At 42.6% G+C, this 19,964-nt stretch overlaps 1 long non-coding RNA gene across 3 annotated transcripts in view; it reads right to left on the bottom strand.

The window, feature by feature from the left end:
• Nucleotides 1–15,615: 15,615 nt before the first annotated feature.
• Nucleotides 15,616–19,964, bottom strand: part of LOC310668934 — a 76,675-nt gene continuing 72,326 nt past the window's right edge. For all 3 annotated transcript variants that reach the window (XR_014506907.1, XR_014506908.1, XR_014506909.1), the window contains one exon: nucleotides 15,616–17,979. This is a non-coding gene — a long non-coding RNA (uncharacterized lncRNA). The remainder of the gene's footprint in view (nucleotides 17,980–19,964) is intronic.

The following is a 19,964-nucleotide window of genomic DNA, read 5'->3' as shown; positions in this document are numbered from 1 at the left end:
CAGCACCTTCTGAACACCTTACTTTTCCAATAAGTCTTTTAAGTGAAAATGTATTTCCTAGTCTGCATCTGTATTGAATATTTGTATTGACAATCATACTGGGATGTTTCATGGGAGGTGAGTCATAAATAAAATTAAATATATAAATATGCCCTGCAACTCATTCCAACTCTTGGCCAAGGCATCGGTGGAAGAGAGATATCAAAGACCCATTTTAAAAACATGGAAGTCAAAACATTCTCAGGCTTCCATTCCAGCTTCCATGCAGAAACAACTAAACAGCAAACATTCACTAATGGAGACAGTGCTTTTGAATGAAGCAGAATATGAATAGGAGCCTGCTGGATCAGATCAAAGATCCAGATAGGCACCCACCTTGTTTCCAGCAGTGTACAGCCAGATGACTCCAAAAAAGCTTGCAAACAAAGCAAGTCTTGCCAAGTTTCACCTGCTGCCATTAACCCTCTTGCAGCTTCATTTGTGAATCCAGTACCCGATTGCATTGTGGCAACTCTGTCATTCAAAGCAAAGCATAAAACTCTGTGCTGTGTCTAATGAATGCAAAACAACATGTCATTCGATTTTGTTTCTCTCCCACCCCCACCCCTCCAATTCTAATGACCTGCTTTCCAGGTTTAATTTAAACATTACTTTAATAAAGAATAGTCCTTCTTTATTAATTGGATTGCTTTTATTCCCCTCCCCCATATTCCTACTCAATTATCTTCAGCCTTTCAACATCCAGGGTTGTTTTTTGTTTTGCTTTTTTAACCGTTAATGGCCTACAGTTCCATTGCAGCCTTCCTGTAATGGAGGCAAACTTGTGCCAGCTCTCTGCATAACCTCAGTAATGCTCATTCACTCAGAACTCCTCCATCTGGTTCTTCATCCATCCACAGAACCAGCTGCTCTGAACAAACACATTTTCCACCTTGCCTGATGTGTCAAATATTTGTGATATATTGCTTCTATAATTAACCATTTTGAGCCTGAAGAGAAGAAAAAAGAGAGTCATCCATCTATCTGTAAATATAAACAATTGTTTTTCTACCTAGTCAGGTACAACATTTTGAAACTTCATTAGATGAAAAGGTACTTTTTCATTTAGGATGGTCTTGTAAAAAGAAAGACCATGGAAATTAAGAGGTAAGGAAAAGGTTGGCATATGGTTTACATTCTCCCCTCCTTCCACCCCACTTACAAAGTATATTCACACAATCATCAGTTGCATTTTTTCCTGAGTCACCAAATGATGGAAGTCAAAGGATACCTAGACGCCTAAAGCTAAAAGACTGTAACAATATAAATCTGGGAATGCACAATTGCACTTGAGAGAATCTGTAACACCCTCTTTATCTTAGCTGAACCAGTGTTGATTATGGATCCCGTCAGTCTTTGGCCCATTTCAGTTAGAATCATAGTTGGTAGGGACCTGAGAGGTCATCTAATCCTTCATGATCCAGGGAAACCACTACTCTAGCATCCCTGCTAGGTGATCATCCAGTCTTTGTTGGGGAAAGACCATAGCTTGGTGGTAGAGCATCTGTCTTGCATGCAGAAGGTCCAAGATTCAGTCCCTGGTGTCTCAAGGGTAGGGCTGGAGAATGTCACTGTCTGAAATCCTGGAGAGCTGCTGCCAATCAAGTATAAGGCAGCTCCCTATGTTCCTGTTAAAAAATATCTAAGGAGAATCCACCACCTTCCAGAGCGGTCTAGAAGAAAAAAATGTTGTTTTTACTTATTTCCACTGTTGAAAAGTTTTTCCCATCAGGAACTTTATTAAGTTTCATTTGGTACCTAATCTTGATTATTACATCCATCAGGGGAAACTTATTTTCTGAATCAAGACACACACACATTACACTGACTAACAAAAAAAGAGATTAATTTCTCATAGCAATATATTTCATCTTCTGTCTGCTTCAGCTACTCTGATGTGAATGAAAGCAGTAGCCAAGGTTATCATTATAGAATACCGAGGATGTAATATTCAGAAATGTCACAGCTGCTGTAACTGGGTGATGTTAGGTGTTAACCTTAGGTCAAAGCCATGTGGTATCAGAGTTTCCAGTCTATAGATCCAGAAGCTTTGTCTTCTTTTTAATGGCCTTGGAGCAGATGGCATCTCTATTGCAATAAGTAATACCTCAGAGAGAGTGTAATTCTCTGAATTATAGGCAGACAAACCATAACCTAGGGTATAGGTGGAAGACTAGATCTGGCCATAACCGTCAATGTTTTCCTTTTTTTAAGGGCAATTCCCTTATTCCAAATAGGATTCCTTGCAAGGAAAGGGAAAAGTGGACAACTATGGATCTGGCCAGAGGATCAGATCCTTATCCCCACCCCATCCCACACCAGGTAGATGAGGCTGCACACCAGTCAACCATCCAATATCAAAACAATGTTGGGTGACCTATTTTTGCAAAAGCACTGTGCATGGAAGCTGAAATGTTCAGCTGATTGCCAAGGCTTGCAAAGCTCTGTGCACTGCATTTTGTAAGCCCCAAACACATTGCACAGAGTTGGGCATGGATGCCCCAATGATATGCTAAGAAAGAAAGAGGCAAGTGCATGGAACAGAAATGGAAATGTGAAAAATGTGAGTGTGGGGCCAGACAACAGTAATGAATTTGCTTGAATTACATTGTGTTTCTTATTTTCAGAGAACTTGTGTCTTGTTTTGTAAATGAGTCCAACTATTCCAGTTTGAGCATTGCTGCTGTCCCAGCTGACATTTAGTGGTGCATCCAATGGAGGATTGCAGGAGCAGTTTTCTTTGGACCATGGTGTCCAAAGCCCAGCTGTGGGGAGCCTTTACTCTCCCCAGATGTGGCTGAACTACAACTCCCCTCATCTCTGGTCATGCTTGCTGGGGCTGATAGGAACTGTAGTTTGAGGACATCTGAAGGACCAGAAGTTCCCCATACTCACCTTAGACCTTTTACCAGCTGCTTGGGAGCTATCCAGAATTATTTGGGAGCTATCCAGAATTATCCTGGACCTTCCATAAAGGAGACAAACTCAATTGTAACCAGCAACAAGGGGAGCTTCAAGTTCCACATGAAAGTGGGACATGATCGGTGCCTGTTGGATAAATAGTGGGAAGAGTGTTGCATTAGAAAGTTAAGGAACATTTCAGCAGGTGCAGGCCCCATAGCACCACATTAAAATAAAATAGGTGACACTTAATACAATCCAGTTCAAGAGCACCCAGTGAGTCAGTCCTCCAGCTCAAAAACCAGGGCCAGCATTCTCTACTGGTCTCCACTAATTCTTATATCCCTGTTAAAATACTGTACAGTTTAGTGTCATGCACATTTTTTTTTTAGCCTTTCTCCATCAATTTATTGCATTGTACAATTATAAAACAGGGTGGAAAATTTTGCCAAAATTATCATGAATTGAGTCTGCTCTCTTCATCTGCCCCAAGTTCCTGGGATTTAAAGCCTAGTGGAAGACATAGTGAGACATATTTTTCCCCATGGGGCTTTTTCAGATCAGGAAACATCAGCAGCTCTGGAGGCTACAGACTGCTGGACAAATATTTCTTGGAAAGAAAAATACTCACATCACCCCTGGCCACCTCACAAAAGTTAAGGCAAGTTCAAAACCCCACACCCAGAGTAATTCTAAAGTACCCACAGAATGAAGGAGAAAACTAGAAGCCTCTTTCAAAAGGAAAGAAAACATTAAAATAATAATAATGGAGGACTGATTTCAGTCTAGCACCAGTACAATTACTTCATGGGCTTCCCTCATATTCCAAACTAAAAATGAGAAAATCCTTCTTTTAATTAGTGGTATATATATTTCCTACTGTCATCAATAGCAAATACATTTTTAACAGACAGCAACAATAAATTAATAAGCAATTAAAGTAGATCTAATTTGTTAATGTGACATTTGCATAAAAAGGGGGAATGGAAGAGGAATACAACCATTGTTGTGAATTACAGTACAGCACTGTTAATTAGCAGCAGCTTATCTGGTTGGCTCAAGCTGCTGGCCATGTAAAAATGTAGATATTCTGTTAGAAATGGTTCACCAGTCTAGAAAACATGAGCACATTTTTAAAGTCTAAGAGTTGTGTCCAGCGATGTCCTAGCCAGAGCAGACCCACTGAACTCAATGAACTAAAATTAGTTGTGACTATTGTTTTCAATGGATCTACTATAGGATGTGGGGACTTGGGTGGCACTGTGGGTTAAACCACAGAGCCTAGGACTTGCCGATCAGAAGGTTGGCGGTTCAAATCCCCGCGACGGGGTGAGCTCCCGTTGCTCGGTCCCTGCTCCTGCCAACCTAGCAGTTCGAAGGCACCTCAAAGTGCAAGTAGATAAATAGGTACCGCTCTGGCGGGAAGGTAAATGGCGTTTCCGTGCGCTGCTCTGGTTCGCCAGAAGTGGCTTAGTCATGCTGGCTACATGACCCAGAAGCTGTACGCCGTCTCCCTCGGCCAGTAAAGCGAGATGAACGCTGCGACCCCAGAGTCGGTCACGACTGGACCTAATGGTCAGGGGTCCCTTTACCTTTACTATAGGATGTAAGGTGTCATTTTCCTTTCCATTCTGCTTTCGTTGCAGGGAGCTTTGTTTCTGTTCTGCTGCAGCTTGTTTTCTTCAAAAAAACCTTTTTTATTTATCTAGCTGTCCACTGTGGCAAAATGACATAACTTGCATAACCTATATAATTACTTGTATAAATAACATAAACTATGTCGTCATTACATTTCACCAAACCCATTCATTGCAATGCAAAGGAAATGCAATGGAAACTTGAAATCCCTCAGGATTTACCCACGAGTTCAGCGCATTGTGCTAAACATCAACAGAAGTTAAGATGGGAGCAATCTGCTTCTGTTTGATAACAGACGCTCACATTCAGCTGGCAGGTTTTTCCTTGGGTTGGTAGTAATAAGATTCCAGTGTTTCAGCCAGTGAGTTTTACCAGTTTGGGGGGGGGGATAAAAGAGCATCTGCTTTGCATTCAGAAGATTTGAGGTTCATTCTCTGACATCTCTAGGTAGGGCTAGGAGAGACTTGTGCCTGAAATCCTGTAGAGCCACTGCTAGTCAGCATAGGCAATACCTAGCTAGATGGATCAGTATTCTTATTTGATATAAGACAGCTTCCTATTTTCCAGTCTATTATTCTACTCCAGCAGTTATCAGTGTGCATTATTGCTAGTACAGTGGTACCTCAGGTTACAAATGCTTCAGGTTACAAACACTTCGGGTTACAAACGCCACTAACCCGGAAGTAGTACCTCGGGTTGAGAACTTTGCCCCAGGATGAGAACGGAAATCGTGCACTGGCAGTGGGAGGCCCCGTTAGCGAAAGCGCGCCTCAGGTTAAGAACAGTTTCAGGTTAAGAATGGACCTCCAGAACAAATTAAGTTTGTAACCTGAGGTACCACTGCAGTAGTAGAAGTGAGTACAGTGGTACCTTGGTTCTTGAACGGCTTAGTTGACGAACAAATCAGCTCCCGGACGCTGAAAACCTGGAAGTAAGTGTTCCAGTTTTTGAATGTTTTTCAGAAGCCAAACGTCTGACATGGCTTCCATGTGAGTGCAGGAAGCTCCCGCAGCCAATTGGAAGCTGCGCCTTGGTTTCTGAGCAGTTTCGGGAGTCCACCGGATTTCCAGAATGGATTAAGTTCAAGAACCAAGTTTCAGTGGGATAATTCATATTTTAATAGCTGTAGTCTTGCCTTTAACTAGTAAATTTCTAAGGAAAAATAATAGCTCTGTATTATATTTTTAAAAATGGACCCTATTTATGAACAGCTTTGTTAGTCTGTGGTGAAAATGGCCTCAACTGTCAAAGTCAGTTAAAATAAATCAAGTGCAAGGCCAAGTTACTTTGCTGTTACTTTGCAAGCTTTCTGTTGATCTCCTGGCTTTGAGCTCATGGGCCACATTTCAGGAACCACTGTCTCTCCTCTATAACTGAAATCTACCAATCTCCATATTGTGCCGGAGGCTGGGCCAGTTTACAAGGCCATGCTGATCTCTGTTTCTTTCCTAATTTAAAGTGTTCAACCTGCCCTGTCCTCAAGAAGCCCTGAAGAGGCCTGAAACCAAATGCTGTAATTTAAAAGCCAGCTTCCATCTGAGGCATTAGCATTCTATTCTCAACCTCCTCCTCTCTCCAATATTACCTCAGATTAATTGGAAGTGTATAAAAGATGTTGCCAGGTTCACATTGGTAACCATGGTAGCCTTCATACTATCTGCACAATGCATACGTAATTCATTCCTCAGGAAAACATAATTAGAACATAACATAATACAGTCTTTTCAAGCATCACTATGATATGGAAGTTGAGGGGGGAGTGGAATCTGTCGAACAAGGCTCTACCCTTACTGAACAGTTTCATTTCAGCCATCTATCTTTGCAAGCTGTGTCGCTGCGGCACAGCTGACTTGCAGGTTCTTACCCTTAAACCAGGATATACTTAATTCTGCAGCCAGAAGGTGGCAGTGTGACATCTGTTATCAGTTTTGTTTCGTTCTACAGCCCAGTACTAAACCCGCAGCAGTCCACGCCCAAGCAAAAGCTAAGCATGTATATCAATGACCATTTTGCTTCGCTGTTCTTCAATATCAGGAAGCCCCCCATACAGCCACCAATAGAGTCTTGCACTTATCAGGAAGTTTGTCCAAGATAACAGTTCTTTGTAATAATGAACATACCTAAGGCAAGAGAAGTGAGCGGCATTACACAAAAGTGTCCAGCAACAGCTTCTCCAGTTACACATCATCTATCAGAACGTTTCCATCAAATTAAATGGAAGTTAGGGGTTTATGCAGTGTTGTCTGGTGCAAATGCCCTTGCACAAGAGCAGACTGCTGAGTTTTAATATTGCACAGCGGGGAAATCCAGCACAACAGTTGCTGTGCAACAGGTAGCAGCACCTGCCTGCCTATGAGTCGAGGCAAGGCAGCAACAAAGTTGGGGGAATTCCAGGTTGGCAGCAGACCTGCAGCTGCCTACACATCTGCATAGCCACTGCCACAAATCTGGAGCTCCCCTGATCTCATCTCTGCCCCATGCCAACCAATCCCCATACTGGGAAGTAATAGAACCATTTTTGGAGGGTGTCTCTGCCCCTGCTCTGCCATTCCACCCATGCCTCTCACTGCTGATTTCTTGCAAATTTATTCCAAAAAGGGACAAAACTGAGTTATAGGTGAACACTTGAGGAAATGAAAGATATAAAAAAAACCAGACTAATTCTCCCATCAGTTTTCTAGAGAATGGGTTCTCTATTTTGGACTACAATTTGAAGCATGATACAAACTGTAGAATCATAGAATTGGAAGAGATTCTACTCTAACCCACTGTAATGCAGGAATCTCAATGGCAACATCCGTGACAGATGGCCATCCAACCTCTGCTTAAAAACCTCAGTTGAAGGAGAGTCCACCACCTTCTGGTTGAGTCTGTTCCACTGTCAAACAGCTCTCACCATCAGAAAGTTCTTCCTGATGTTTAGCCAGAATCTCCTTCCTTGTAACCTGAAGCCATTGGTTTGGGTGCAACTTCTTATGTGCAACTTCTTGTTGTAAGGCAACTTCTTATGTGCCTGAGGGAAAAGAACAAAAGCTGCCCTCCTCCAGTTATGGTGCATGGGACCCAAGACTGACACCCAGGGCAGAAAATCCCACAAATACCCCTCTCTAGAAGTATTATTAATGCAAGAATAATAAATTGAATAACTAGTCATTTGCTGTTGTTTTGTGACACCAATTGTCAGCTGCCTGAAACAGGTGCCTCACCATGCCTCATAGTAGGGCTGGACCTGTGCCTACGTTTTCCCACCCACCCCCAGCCCTCTTGGTATCACTATGCAGCTAGCAAGAAAGAAAGAAACACTGAAGAACATATTCCCATTCATCCCTTAATTAAACTGCAGTAGCACATATGTAAATGTGACAGAGTGAAAGGAGTTTGGTAAATTATTAAGACAAGCATATTTTCAGCTCTGGTAATTGGGATACATGTTCGTTAATAATGATCTAATTGCCATAAAGTCAACAAATGATGCCCAAGTACTACTTTTGTTTGCTTTGCTTTTCTGTTTTATGGGGTTTGTTTATTAAGATCACTGGCTGTTATCAGGATTGCCCTCCATTTGCTTGTAGGGTCATTCATAGACATTGCAGTTCTCTGTGGAAGCCCGAACTCCACCCAGCAGAGATTAACACACAGTCACTTTCAGATGTAGTTGCAAGCCTGGGAAGCATCTGAACTAGGCCTAAGGATATAGCACTAACAGGGAACTCCTATGTCTAGCAAGCCAACCAGCACTCATTAGGGCAGGGCTGAGGAACATTCTTCACAAATAAGTTAACTGAGTTAGATTTCTAGGAATTCCAACTACTTTCCCAAGTTCATACAAAAGCACACTGTGAATACTTTGTTCCCATGGGGACCTGGGGCATATAGCTCCCCCATGTGCATCAGCAAGATAATACATTCTGACTCCCTAGGTCCTGTTTTGGCTCCAGTCTCAGAATGAGCAGGAGGTAAGTGAGCTGAGTTCAGAGATGCAACAATGTCAGCTGAAGAGCTGGATTGGGTTCCTGCTACAGAACCTCTAACTTGCAGTCAGAAGAATGTGGAATCCAAGTCAGGGCCATTTTGTAGGCCTTCCCAAGCCTAGTTAGTGTGTGGAGTCAAATAGCTTCTGTGCCACTGCAGCTGGCATGTGAGTCGCCACCAAAAGGAGGCAAAGCACTTGCTCACAGACCAGGAATTTAGTGTTTTAAGTCAGGGGTGGGGAACCTGTGGTTCTCCATCCACTTCCAGACTACTGCACCCATGATCACTTCCCATTGGCCATGCTGGTTGGGGGCTGATGGGAGTTGCAGTCCAATAGCATATGGAAAGCCACAGGCCCCATCCTGGTTTTACACATTCACATGCTTCATCATCATCATCATTTATTTATTTGTACCCCGCCCATCTGGCTGGGTTTCCCCAGCCACTCTGGGCGGCTTCCAACAAAAGATTAAAAATACATTAAAACATCAGTCATTAAAAACTTCCCTAAACAGGGCTGTCTTCAGATGTCTTCTAAACATCAGATAATTGTTTATTTCTTTGACATCTGATGGCAGGGCATTCCACAGGGTGGGTGCCACTTCAGGCAGGGCAGTGAAGCTTAGGAGATGGGGACCAAATGGATGGACACTTAAAGCTTCAGCCCACACATCCAATCTCTGTTGCAGTATGTTACTCACTTGGAACAATCCATGGTGTCACCTTGCCTCATGGGTATCTGCTGCAGATGGATCAGAACAGGTCTATTCAGCTTGGATGGCATACCAGATGACAGGCTGTCACCCCAGTCAACAGTACTTTAAACAGTTGTGCCATTTATTCATTGGTGTTAGAGACCTGGATGCAAATGTCTCCAAGAGCAACACTGAATTATGCAGATTTCAACAGGCTAACGTTGGTACTATACAGATGTACTCAGAAGTCATTCCAATCAAGTTCAATGGTACGTTTGCATTGGACTATAAGCTCTGTCCTTTAGCACAGTGCTACATTTTTGAAAGATATTCATTGGTACAGAATGGGCAGGAAGACAACAGCCGTTCTTACAAATGGCACCAATGTGGGGCTAATTATCATTGCTAATTACGATTAACAATGCCACTGATTTTGATGGCATGGCACGTATGCATAAAACATCTCTGCAAATATGCCCTTCGTTCTCAAGACATAAAGCTTGATTGGGCAATTCATACTTGTCACTTTGTCCACTAATAACCAAGTCCCTGGATAAAAATGAAACAGAGGCTCGAAGGATCATGGATTCTGGAAGGAACAAAACCCTACAGAGTGGAGAGTGAAAAGAGGCTTCATGGAGCAAAGGATATGTCCATTAAATGGATAGCAGCAAACTGTAGTTTCATCCTCTATAGTTAGCAAAGTATTTTATAGTATTGGGTATAGTTAAATGTTTTTTTCAATGCTCTGAGAAAATCGACACCATCCAGATTGCTATGAGAAAAGTTACATAAGGGCAGCACATTTTGTAATGTATGCAAAGGCAAGGGCAGCAGCACACAAATTCCAAACTGTGTGAATTTGAATCTTCTCTCCCCCATACACACATTTGTCTCCCTTGCCTGTCACAGTCAAATCCTACATTTTCAGGCAACTGTGTTTGTGCCCTGCATGGTGATGAAATACTTATCACATACGGTTATAGACTTGCATACAATGCAGTGCTAAGTAAATGTCCCATCCATGCAAGAATTTCCACTTGTGTAATAGGACTTTCGCCCCTCTCCTCCGCCTATGCGACCTCTAAAACTGTTCTGGGGGTTCTCACAGCCCTCCAGAGCAGATTTGGGAAGGGTGTGGGGTGTGCATGGGAGGTAGAAGAGGAAGAAAGTCCCATAACATAAGCGGAAATTATTGTGGTAGCAGGACACTTACTTAGTACTACATTGGATGCATGCCTTGAATTCTAATACAGCTTTTTGGCCCAGCTCTTTGCAATCAGGTGCATTTTCAGCTTACTGCATAGTTTTCTTGTTGCCATATTCTGCAGAACAAAAAATAGGACAAATTTGCCGACTTCTACTGTTCCCTTAACAGCAGTTTAAGAGCATAAGAACAGCCTTCCAGATCAGGGCAGTAGCCCAACTAGTCCAGCATCCCGTTCTCAGAGCAACCAACAAAATGCCCCAAAACAAAGCCTGCAAGCAGGATCTGAGCAGGAGAGCCCTCTCCCCTCTTGCACTTTCCAGCAACTGGTGATCACCATTACACTGCCATCGTGGCTAGTAGCCATTGATCACCTTCTCCTCCATGAATTAGTCCATGAATTCCAACTTGGAAATTCCTATATATATCTGTACAGTTTGAATGTCCCATGCATGGGTATTTTTAGAAGAGTTTCTTTAATAGACAATAATAAGAAAATGCTTTTATTTCTAGCCATTTTTTTCTAGCGTAAAATCATAAACTGAATTCTTCTCAAGCCATCTATATACAACAGTAGAAAGAATGGAAAATTATTCTGTAGAACACTGTCCCAAAACATGCCACTATAAAACCTATCAATGTGCACAATGTTCTCATACCACCATTATTTGACCAGTTGATGCTAGAGAGAATCTAGATAAGATTTCCAGGTCTTCCATGACAAGACCAATATAAGTAGTTCTAGCTCTTGTCTGTCATATTGACCTCCCTCTCTCAATTTGCATTTATCAATACCCAACAGCCGTCTTCCATGTAGCTACAGGTTCTTTTTTCATCCAGGAATATAAAGATCACAGAAGGAAGCATGCAGTTTGAAGATGCAATTCTTCTGCATACTAGGGCAACAGCCTGTCATCTGGTATGACATCCAAGCATAATGGATCGAGAGGCTGCAATGTGTTCTTTTCTGATGCATGGTGAGTTACCATATGTGCCAAGTACACATGGGAATGTATAGTGTCCAACATGCTACAGTCTGAAATCTGAAGAGTAAACATTTCCCAATCCCAGTGAACTGAAGTAGTGCAGTTCAAGAAATACAGTGTAACATTCTGTTCTGGTTCTAAGGAATTTATGGTGTCCAATTAATTTCTGTTAGAGTTCAGAGAAAGAAATATGAGCACACAGTTAAACTTAAGTCCTTGCAAATTAACATGACACAATTTGCAAGTGAAAAGTTTACAATAATACATACTTACTAATGACACAGTAGAAGAGGGTCAGATTCTCCAAAAGTATACAATCAGAGAGACATGGGAAGCTGGCTTATACTGACTATTGGTCTATCCTACTCTGACTGGCAGTGGCTCTAAGCTAACCTCACAAGCCCTGGGGTTTGAACCAGGAAATCCAACAAAAGGCTGCATCCTTGCCTTCTGTGGTAGGTGGGACAGTGAGAGAATGTGTGCAACATCAGTGTGTTATTGGCAAACAATATACGTAAACTTTGAGTTTGGCTTTCCTAAAGGTAAAGGGACCCCTGACCGTTAGGTCCAGTCGTGACCAACTCTGGGGTTGCGGCGCTCATCTCACTTTATTGGCCGAGCTGGCGTAGTTTCTGGGTCATGTAGCCAGCATGACTAAGCCGCTTCTGGCAAACCAGAGCAGCGCACAGAAATGCTGTTTACCTTCCCGCCAGAGTGCTACCTATTTATCTACTTGCACTTTGATGTGCTTTCGAACTGCTAGGTGGGCAGGAGCAGGGACCGAGCAACAGGAGCTCACCCCGTCGCAGGGATTCGAACTGCCGACCTTCTGATTGGCAAGTCCTAGGCTCTGTGGTTTAACCCACAGCGCCACCCGCATCCTAGTACAGTATAAATACTTAGATATTGGCCTTAAGACTTTGTCGGATCAATAGAACAGTACTTTCTTCCTGCTGTACTTAAGCATCTTCAAAATAGATGGAAAACATCACCCAAAGAAGACAAAAGAGAACAGGTTTGCAAAAGATTTGCACGTGCCAATGACTTTTTTGAAATAATTGCTATATTGTAAATAAAAAATATAATACATAGCACTGTAATGGGGGGAGGGGAACATGACTAGGTGACCTGTGTAGGCTGCAGTCCAGGTGCTAACTATGGATAGACAACATCAGTGCCTCTGCTCTTCCTTCTTACAAGGGAAAGTCATAGCTCAGTGGTAGAGCATCCTGCTTTCCATGCAGAAGGTCCTAGATTCAATCCCCAGCATCTCCAGGTAGTACTGGGAAAGGCCTCTACTGGAAACCCCAGCAAGCTGCTGCCGGTCAGCGTACTGAGTGAGCCAAATGGACCATTTGGTCTGGCTCAGTACAAGGCATCTTTCTATGTTCTGGATAGCTGTTCTTGAACCAGAATTCTTCAAGGAAAGAATTATCCTCTGTAATGTGGAACATTTTTCTGATAAGGCTTGAAGAAAAATGTGCACTCTGTAAGTTTGCCACCCACAGCCCAGGGACTGCCCAAACATATTGCACGATATCATAAGGATAATCGGAGGGCAGCCAACAACAGAGCATCATCAATAAATGGTTATGATTTGGGAACTGGTGGCACTCCACTATACTTAGTATATACTTAGCATCTCTTCTAGTTTGCCAACCCTTTAGCTCTGAGGTGTAGACTGTTAGCCAAGACTGACTTTAATTTTTTTGGATTGTCAATTGATCCATTCTTGCGAGATCCCACCAGAAATCAGCACCAATGCCAATGCTGCTTTTCCACCAGTGACGGAGGCAGTAGAGTGGGTGGGACACCCGCAGGGGCAAAGCCTCAAAGTGGCTGCTTACCCGGCCTCATTGGAGGACATTATCTCAGTATAACTGACATCTTTCAACTACTTCCCAAAGTTTTGGGTGTGATACCCACTTAGGATATCTTTTCTATTTCTTCTTTCTTCTGCAGTTTGTGTGTGTGTGTGTGTGGTCTGATGGAAACTTAATCCCCAAATAGCTTTTAGTAGGAGTTTACATATGCAATTTTTGCAAAGATTTTGAACCACTAGTGGAAGAGTTCTACCATGGAAAGCACACATAACAGTGAGAATAACCTCATAATTTCGAAAGGCCGCAAGGTTTTTTAAACCATTTCAGATTGTTTCCCATGTTTATATATAGATATATACACACAGTGTTGCATGTCTGCACATTATCCTAAAATAGGATAATCCTCCTCATTATCCCTAAAATAGTTTTATTAACATTTCCAACAAATCTACTGGAGCACACACACACATAAACAAACAGAAAAAGAGACATCTTTTTTTAAAAAAAGAAGGTAGTCAATGTTATACACACTTCAGAACATGCAGCATAATAATTTGGATTATTGCTTGCAAGCCTGGAGATCTTTGAAAAGCTCAAAGGCACTGATGTGCCTCAGAAAACAACCCCCAGAGTTTGGTCAGGTTATTATTGCAATTACTTATTTCTGATCACCAGGGCACTTCAGACAGCTCAAGCAAAACTAGAAATCTGTTACACATTTCTATATGCTGGATACTTAATAAGTGTGTGGTTTTTTTGTTTTTTAAAGCAAACACCCAAGAGAACTGAATTGCGTGATTTACTAAATTGCAAAATTCATCTCTCCCCCCCCCCCACTCTTTAGTATCTCAGGTACAGCCTTTTAAAACTTACTATAATTTATTTTTTTAATATGTTTATGTCCTACTTTTCAAGTGACCTCCATAATTAAACTCAGCAAGCCTACCCAGGCATGTAATCTGAGCATGCAATAATTTTAACGTGTTAGTTTAGTAAATATAATAGCTTTAAAATAACCGACACACACACACACATTTTAAATATTTGTTTTCATTGGTAGTTTTAAATTCTAAAGACTGTCTTTTGATAAAAGCCTGGAAGCAGTTCTTCAGCTATTTGGGACCTAAGTCATTTGCCTGGCAGCAGTGAAACACAGTTACAACTGCAAATCAGAACAAAAATCTAGGAAATGACAACTGAAACCATAAAACTAGAAAATGACTCATAAGCTCTTCCTAATGAAGGAGAAGGGCTTCGTGGTAGGTCACATGCTTTTCATGCAAAAGATCCAAGTTTCAAATCCTGGCATTATCTGGTAGAGTAGGAATTGGGGTTGATGGGAGTTGCAGACCAGACCATATGGAGGGCACTAGGTTGACGAAGGCTGTTTATTGTACCTACTGTGGGATCAAGGGCCACCTTGCCAAAGCCTCCAGATGCAGGAATGAGGTCAGGTCTGTAAAAGTGGGAGGGAGTAAAAGGCAAAGGTATGTGTGGAAAGGAGAGCTGCAGGAGGAAGCAGCAGCAGGCCTGAAAGATAGGAAACTCCACTCTACCAATCAATCCATTCCCTTGACCCTGAGAGAGACTTCTTGAGTAAATAGCCTACTGAAGAGTGAGGGGTGGGTCATGGTAAGGGTCCACTGAAGAGCAGGGAAATGTGCTTGGGTAACAACATATAATGGACCAGAAGTGAGGAACCTTTTTCCATTTGAGGGCTGCATTTTCCCTTGGACAATTTTCCAGGGACCACATGCCAGTAGGTAATATGCCAGAAGTGTGTGTGGTCAGACACACATCACTCTCTATCCTCCATCAAGGTAGGATTCACACATTCCAACCAACTGCTCAAGAGTTAAGGCTGGCAGAGGGAATTCTCTTGGGAGTTCAGGGGTGGAAGTCTGGAAAAGGTGTGTTTTTTTTCTGCAGCAAGTCTTAAGCTGTGAAAGTCCCTCCCCACAAAGTTGTATCTGCCCTAGAAAGAGGAGGGGTTCCATTAGGAAAGGAAAAGGAGTGCTTTTGTGGATGCAGGTGGCTCTGTGGGTTAAACCACAGAGCCTAGGACTTGCTGATCAGAAGGTTGGCGGTTCGAATCCCCATGATGGGGTGAGCTCCGGTTGCTCGGTCCCTGCTCCTGCCAACCTAGCAGTTCAAAAGCAAGTCAAAGTGCAAGTAGATAAATAGGTACCACTCCGGCGGGAAGGTAAATGGCTTTTTTGTGTGCTGCTCTGGTTCACCAGAAGCTGGCCACATAACCCAGAAGCTGTACTCCGGCTCCCTCAGCCAATAAAGCGAGATGAGCGCTGTAACCCAGAGTTGGCCACGACTGGACCTAATGGTCAGTTATCCCTTTACCTTTTATCTAGGGTTTTGAAAACTAAATATGGCTGAGCTGAGATGTTCAAATGTAGTCTGTGGTTATCCTCAACCTAGGAAACTGAACTAGGAAACTTTCTGCTCCAGTTTCCCCCATTCCAAATCTAAACTGCATCACTTGCTTTCTAGTCAATTCTGGCCAGAACGCATTGAGTTCAAACAATTCATTGTGTAGGATTATATGCACTTGGGTTGCTGCAACAGAAAACTATCTGTTGTACTCTATGCAGTAATTTATAAAACATTTTTTAAAAAAACGATGACCAGGTAAAGGACAAAGACAAGCTCTTCTTGAAAGAAGCTGACTTTTTATATTTTTTCCTTAACCATCAGATCTTTACAGCCTTTTATATCAGAGCAAATACAAGCTTAAAAGGAGAGATGGAAACCTTGCATTGTCTGTTGATGCACCATACAAGTGGTCCCAGACGTGCCACTACCAGTTCTGAGGAGTCCTGCAAGCAAGAAAAGAAAAGTCTCTTCTTTCAGCAATTCCTTCAGTATAACAGGTACTTAGGGGGTTATTTTATCCCTTCTTCTTCTTTAAAGCCACAAAGGGATTGTTCTCTGGGACATTTGTCCTGTTTAGTTTGTGCCGGCAGCATTAAAAAAGGTGGCTGTTGTACATTATTTTGCATTCGTTGGGACACATGCTTTTCTTGACACAGCTGTGTCGTATTTAATACGTTAACTGTTCTCTGACATCCCGATTAAAGCATTATATTAAACATCAATCCAGGACTTCAGAAGGGAAAGAAGAATTGCTGGCCACTGTTTGCACACCACTTCAGCCAGTTAAAGCCTATTGCTTCTCCAGATTTAGTGATTGCCACACACTCAGAGCCTGAACCCTAAAAGCCTCACTTCTGTACTTGACTGTTGTGCTTTAGATGTCCTGAAAATAGGAGTCCGTTTCTCCACATTGGGTTCAGTTGGCTCCCTCCTTCAGTTCACATTGGCTCACTCGGCCTTCTTCGAAAGGAGCCCAAGGTGGCAAATATGCCCATATTAAAACAATATAATTAGAACTTTTTAAAAAAAAAGTTTGAAAACTGCAAAAAGCAATCACCTGCTCTCAAAGCTAATAATTTCTGAGTGGTCAGCCATCAAATAGAAATTCTCCTAATAGTTAATAATGAGTGCAAACGATGCACTGGCCAAGGGATAATGTTCCACAAACAAGGAACCACCAGCAAGAAGCCTCTGTCGTGAGTTACCACCAACCAGGCAACTCCCAGTGGTGTCACTACAAACATTGCTGATCATAGAAGCCCAATATGGTTGATATTGGGGAATATGTGTTGTTGTTTTTTAGGTACTTGTATCCCAAGTACCTAAAAAAGCATACTCCTCCTCCTGAGAATCAGCTGACTGGGAGCTTCTCCAGATCTACTTTCAAAGCATTGTCCTATTCATTGTGGGTTTATAATTTATATTTATTTTATTTTTTTACTGAGGGCAATGTGACATTGTTATTGTTGTGTTGTTCTTCTAGTTTATTTCCCATACAATCCTATTTTTCCTCCTACCACAAAAGAATCTCACATTTCTGAATTATCTGTATTCGTGGTGTGTAACTGTCCTGCTGTAGATGTTATTTGATTTTTCCACAATACTGTTGTGAGTTGTTGTGGGAGGGCTGTGTGCCTGAGTCCCTTCCAATTCCTGAACCCAACAAGGATTCAATTGCTGGACTAGCCAGGCCAGCTTCTTGATAATGGCATAAGTATGGGTCATTAAGGTAAAAAAACTGGAAGCTACTCTGTGCCAGAGGACAAAAGGCTGAACCCCTCTCCCTCACCTGGCTGTTAGTTAGAAGAACAAAATCCAGAGTTGTGTGAGAGTGTTAGAAGCTAGAAACAGGCTGCAGGCTGGGCAGATGAGAGAGAGAGAGTCAGGCCTGATTTCTACTGGAATAAAAGGCTGTGGCTATGGAAGAAGCAGGATCTTCTTGGGCCATTAATGTTATGAGTCTTCCACTGTAGGCTCAGGTTGCATATGTGTGTAAATAAACCATATAACTTAAAACAGTGTCCCTCATGCCAAGGAAACTGATTCCTTGGCAACCTCTGAAATCTCACACTACTTGGGGTAGCATGCAACAATCATCTACATTTAGTGATCTAGTGTTTGAGTCACTGTGGTGATATGTAACATTTCCTGCAACTTCCAGTAGGTGCCTTTTTCCAGGGAGATACTGGTGTTCCACTGCAGCAGTTGTCACAACTGTGTCCCATTGCCTACTCATCAATCAGCAACTCTAGGTAGAATCTGAGTAGAACAAATCCTTCACAGTTCAGTATGGTGAATGCATCTTTCTTCCATCTGATCTTCTGGAGGACCTGGTGGGACAGATTTTCAGAATAAAACTCTGAGTAAAACTTAGTTGGATATGACCCTTTTTAAAATAAAGTGGTACCTCGGTTGTTGAATGTAATCCATTCCAGAAGACCATTTGACTTCTGAAACGTTCAACAACTGGGGCACAATGGGCAGTCAGCAAATTCTATTGAGAAAATGAAGAAACATGCTTCGGAAGCCATTCAACTTCCGAGGCACGTTCGAAAACAGAAGCATTCACTTCCAGGTTTTTGGCATTTGAAAACTGAAACGTTCAGCTTCCGAGATGCTCAAAAACCGAGGTTCCACTGGCGGAGGAGGGGGGTGCGGCCCGCCCCAGGTGTCATCCGTGAGGGGGGGGGACATTGCTGCCCCACCCCTATGGGCAGATCACCCTACCCCCGGGTGCACAGCATGTGCATCGCTCTGGTTGCCGGAGCAGCTAGCTCTGCCTCTGCGAGGTTCCACTCTAAATGCAAATATCTGTCAATAACTCAGGTGCACACCAGTAAATATGAATTTTACTAGGGGAAGGAAAATACAATGGGAGAGGTGTGATGCAAGACGCCTCATTCCAGACACATTCCATCACTAGTATGAACAAGAAGGAGTGCAATCATACCCTCAAAAAACAATTAAAGATCTCTAGAGCAAGCATGGGAAACCTTGGGCGCAGAGGCTGAACGTGATCTTCCAGGCCTCTACATCTGGCTATCAAACATTTGCTCAGGCCACACCCCTCAATGTCCCTGCTTCACATGTCATTGAACTCTGATAATGCCTCTTGCTTTTCAGGATGGTGACAGAAAGGGCTGGGTGAGCATGTATAGAATCTAGCCTACCTGCCAATGGTAAATTTACATTTGTTGCTCTGTCCAGTTTTGGCTCTGACCGCGCCCAGCACTGCCCAGATGGTTAGGTTGCATATTGAAAGCAAGTACCTCAAAGAACCATTTCATACATTTCAAACCATTAGCTCAGGTTGCCTTTAACACATTGAAATTCTCACTAGCCGATAGAATTCCCTCCTGGCACTTTAATTTGCTAATCCATTCGGAGCTGCAGAGAGGCAGAAGTCACGAATCAGGTCTATTTTTGTGCAGTGTTCCTGCTGCCAGTACAGGGCAGAGAGCAGACTTTCCTGTAATTTCACACTGATTAATTCTGCATGGGATCCAAGAACCTTAATCAAGGGAATTGCCTTGGGTTCCCTGGGAGAATAATTTTCACCAAGACAAACATGGCTGTGTCCCCAACCCTAAAATATAGTGGAGTTCTCTTTGGAGGATAGAATTTCAATAAACGTTATTTTGGAATATACAAGCTGCCTTTCCATATCCAAAAAAATCATCTTTTTCTAGCTTGTTTCTAGATGAGCTGTTTATTGTTGTGGGAAGCTCAGTTACCACTGTTTCTGATTTGTTACCTGGGAGGTTACACAATGTTGCATCAATCAATTGTTTTCCACCACTTTCTAGTGCATTTCCCTGTAACTTTCCTTATTGCAAAAAATCTTATTTCTTTTCATGGGCATGTGGAGCAGGCTCATTGTGCAAGAACACATATTTGAGCATATTATGCCACTACTGGCCTGACTCCACTGGCTGCCAATTAGTTGCCAGGCCCAATTCAAAGTGCTGGTTTTGATCTATAAAGCCTTATATGGCTCAGGACCTCAATACCGCAAGGGCTGCTTCTCCCCACATGATACAACCCAGACTGTGATCATCATCTGATTCCCTTCATTGTGTGCCCCCTCCATGAGAGGTGCAGAGAATACGAGAACAGTGGCTCCCCATTTGTGGACTGCTCTCCCTAGGGAGCCTCACCTGGCGCCTTTATTAAACATCTTTAGGCACAGACAAAAACCTTCTTCTTCTCCCAGGCCTTTGGCTTACTAAACAATCTAAGGCCTTTTAAACTGTTGAGGGGTATTGTTTTGGTTTGTTACCATGTTATGCAGTGGTGTGCGGTGAGCAGGGGAACA

This window comes from Podarcis tiliguerta (genome assembly GCF_965153285.1).
Source record: "Podarcis tiliguerta genome assembly, chromosome: Z".
Classification (NCBI taxonomy): Eukaryota; Metazoa; Chordata; class Lepidosauria; order Squamata; family Lacertidae; genus Podarcis; species Podarcis tiliguerta.
Note: the sequence above shows the minus strand (reverse complement) of the source record. Positions and strands in the feature narration are given on the sequence as shown.